We start from the raw sequence: 4,297 nt of genomic DNA on the forward strand, positions 1-4,297 counted from the left end.
AGTTGTGTCTATGTTTTGGTTCAGCATGTTACAGACACGTTTATTCTAAAAGCTGCGTTTGGAAATTCCAGAGTGAATGGGAGTATAGGGTGTAATGAGAAATATCTGGCTCTAAAAGAAAAACGGAGCTATCTAGCAGAATGGTTCTCAATGTGTACATTCAACTGACAGAGTTAAGCTGATGTGTGTATGCACCAGTTCAGAAAACCTTCTTTGTTGTATCTGAAAACAGATATTTACAGCCAAATCCAGAAATCTAAAAATTAGCAGTAAGCCTGCATTTAAAACACAGAAAAAACGGATCTTCCAAAATGCTCTGCTGTGTTTTTGTTTACCTTAGGGAGTTGCATCTATTTTTAGATTCAGCGAGTTAGAAACACGTTTCTTCTGTGAGCTGCGTTTGGATATTACAGATTGAATGGGAGTATATGCTCTAATGAGAAATATCTGGCTCTAAAACGAAAACGAAGCTATCTAGCAGAATAGTTGTCAATTTGTGCTTTCAATTTACAGAGTTAAACTGATGGGCGTATTCAACAGTTCAGAAACCCTTTCTTTGGAGAATCTAAAAACAGATATTTCCAGCCAAATGCAGGCATAAAAAAATTAGCAGTAAACTGCTTTTAAAAACAGAAAAAATGGACCTTTCAAACTGCTCTGCTGTGTGTTCGTTCTCCTTAGGGAGTTGCATCTATCGTTAGATTCAACGAGTTAGAAACACGTTTCTTTTAGGAGTTGCATTTGGATATTCCAGAGTGAAGGGATGTATAAGTTTTAATGAAAAATATCTGGCTCTGATACTAAAACGGAGCTATATAGCAGAGTGGTTGTCAATGAGTGCATTCAACCTACAGAGTTAAACTGATGTGTGTATGCAGGAGTTCAGAAACCAGTTCTTTGTACGATCTAAAAACAGATATTTCCGGCCAAATCGAGGCATATAAGAATTAGCAGTAAGACTGCGTTTAAAACACAGAAAAAAACGGATCTTTCAAACGGCTCCGCTGTGTGTTTGTTCACCTTAGGGAGTTCTATCTATCTTTATATTCAAGGAGATAGAAACACGTTTCTTCTAGGAGCTGCTTTTGGACATTCCGGCATGAAAGGGATTACATGATGTAATGAGATATACATGGCTCTAAAACAAAAATGGAGCCATCTAGAAGAATGTTTCTCAATGTGTGCATTCAACGTAGAGAGTTAACATTATGTGTGTATGAAGCAGTTCAGAACACCATTTCTTTGGAGAATCCAGAAACAGATATTTCCAGCCATATACAGGCATCTAAGAATTACCAGAAAGACTGCGTATAAATCACAGGACAAACATATCTTTCAAACTGCTCTGCTGTGTGTTCGTTCCCCTTAGTAAGTTGCATCTATGTTTACATTCAGTGAGTTAGAAACACGTTTCATCCAAAATCTGCATTTGGATATTCCAGAGTGATTGGGAGTATAGGCTGTAATAAGAAATATCAGGCTCTAAAACCAAAAGGAAGCTACTTACTAGAGTGGATGTCAAGATGTATATTCAACTTACAGAGTTGAACTGATGTGTGTATGCAGCATTTCAGAAAACCTTTCTTTGGAGATTCTAGAAACAGATATTTCCAGCCATATACAGGTATATAAGAATTAGCAGTAAGACTGCATCTAAATCACAAGAGAAACGTATCTTTCAAACTGCATTGCTGTGTGTTTGTTCACCATAGGCAGTTGCATCTATGTTTAGATTCAGCGATGTAGAAACACGTTTCTTCTAAAAGCTGCGTTTGGATATTCCATAGTGCATTTTAGTATGGGGTGTAATGAGAAATATCTGGCTCTAAAACAAAAACGGGGCTATCTAGCAGAATGGTTGTCAAGGAGTACATTCAAGTGACAGAGTTAAACTGATGTATGTATGCAGCAGTTCCGAGACACTTTCTTTGGAGAATCTAGAAGCAGATATTTCCAGCCATATACAGGCATATAAGAATTAACAGTAAGGTTGCGTCTAAACGTAGGAGAAACGTATCTTTCAAACTGCTCTGCTGTGTGTTCGTTCACCTTAGGAAGTTGCATCTGTGTTTAGATTCAGCCATTTAGAAACACGTTTCTTCTCAAACTGCCTTTGGACATTCCAGAGTGAATGGGAGTATAGGCTGTAATGAGAATTATCTGGCTCTAAAACAAACACGGAGCTATCTAGCAGAATGGTTGTCATGGTGTACATTCAACTTACAGAGTGAAACTGATGTGTGCATGCAGCAGTTCAGATGATACAGTTTCTTTGGAGAATCTAGAAACATATTGCCAGTCATATACAGGCATATAAGGATTAGCAGTAAGACTGCCTCTAAAACACAGGAGAAACGTATCTTTCAAATTCCTCTGCTGTGTGTTCGTTCACCTTAGGAAGTTGCATCTATATGTAGATTCAGCGAGTTAGAAACACTTTTCTTCTAAAAGCTGCATTTGGATATTACAGAGTGCATAGGAGTATAGGTTGTAATGAGAAATATCTGGCTCTAAAACAAAAACGGAGCTATCAAACAGAATGGTTGTCAAGATGTACATTCATCTTACAGAGTTAAACTGATGTGTGTATGCAGCAGTTGTTCAGAAACACTTTCGTTGGAGAATCTGGAAAGAGATATTGCCAGCCATATACAGGCATATAAGAATTAGCAGTAAGACTGCGTCTAAAACACAGGAGAAATGTACCTTTCAAACAGCTCAGCTGTGTGTTCCTTCCCCTCAGGAAGTTGCATCTATGTTTTGTTTCACCGAGTTAGAAAGACGTTTCTTCTAGAAGATACGTTTGGATACTCCAGAGTGAATGGGAGTATTAGCTGTAATGAAAAATATCCGGCTCTAGAACAAAAACAGAGCTATCTAGCCGAATGCTTGTCAAGGTGAACATTCAACTTACAGAGTTAAACTTATTTGTATGCAGCGGTTCAGAAACCCATTCTTTGGAAGATCTAGAAACAGATAATTCCAGCCATATGCAGGCATATAAGAAATAGCAGTAAGTCTGCGTCTGAAACACAGGAGAAACGTATCTTTCAAAATGCTCTGCTGTGTGTTCGTTCACCTTAGGAAGTTGCATCTATGATTAGATTCAGCAAGCTAGAAACACACTTCTTCGAAAAGCTGCATTTGGATATTCCAGAGTGCATAGGAGTGTAGGCTGTAATGAGAAATACCTGGCTCTAAAATAAAAACGGAGCTATCTAGCAGAATGTCTGTTAATGTGTAAATTCAACATACAGAGTTAAATGGATGTGTGTTTGGAGCAGTTCAGAACCCCTTTCTTTGGAGAATCTAGAAACAGATATTGCCAGCCACATACGCGCATGTAACAATTAGCGGTAAGACTGCATCTAAAACACAGGAGAAATGTATCTCTGCAACCGATCTGCTATGTTTTAGTCCACCTTAGGAAGTTGCACCTATGTTTAGATTCAGCGAGTTAGAAACATGTTTCTTCCAAAATCTGCATATGGATGTTCCAGAGTGAATGCGAGTATAGGGTTTAATGAGAAATATCTAGCTCTAAAACAAAAACAGAGCTACCTAGCGGAATGGTTGTCAAGGTGTACATTCACCTCACAGAATTAAACTGATGTGTGTATGCAGCAGTTCAGAAACACTTTCTTTCGAGAATCTAGAAACGTATATCCAGCCTTAAACAGGCATATAAGAATTAGTTTCGGAGATTGATCCAAGGTGGCCATTTAGGAACAGCTCAGGAATGCAGCTCCCATTGAAAGTGCAGAGGGTGAGTGGACACCACATTTTTATAGCCCACAGACTAGGAAATTCCCAGGCGGAGGAGCTCCATGTGTCACCAGAGCGGCTGTTTTGGCCAGCGCCGCCGGCAGCCGACGTCGCTGCTTTCCCCGCGTAGCCGTTTTGTTGGTGCCCCGGAGCAGCGGTTCTCTGTACAAAATACACCGGTTGGTGTGCCCTTTTGGCTGGCGATTGAAGCCACGGGAAGTCGTCCATGCATCTGTTTGAAAAGGGGACTGAGCAGGGAAGCAGGATAGTAGATCCCAGGGCTAAAAAAGCACCACAAATCTCAGTGCCGCTGTTTAAGCCAGTGCAGTGACTTGCAGCAGGGGAAAATACACAGACCCCCGGCGCCTCTTCAATAGGCGACTGGAACTCCAACTTAAAAAAAAAAAAAGAGTCTCAGGCAGGCAGCCAGGTGATCAGGCTCGGCTGCTCCCACCCCGACAAAAGAATAGCAATCAGAATCTCTCTGGATTGAGAGTTTCAAAGCAAGTGCAGCTGAACCCGGGACGGTCCA

The sequence above is a fragment of the Cebus imitator genome, unplaced genomic scaffold (genome assembly GCF_001604975.1).
Source record: "Cebus imitator isolate Cc_AM_T3 unplaced genomic scaffold, Cebus_imitator-1.0 Scaffold987, whole genome shotgun sequence".
Taxonomy (NCBI): Eukaryota; Metazoa; Chordata; class Mammalia; order Primates; family Cebidae; genus Cebus; species Cebus imitator.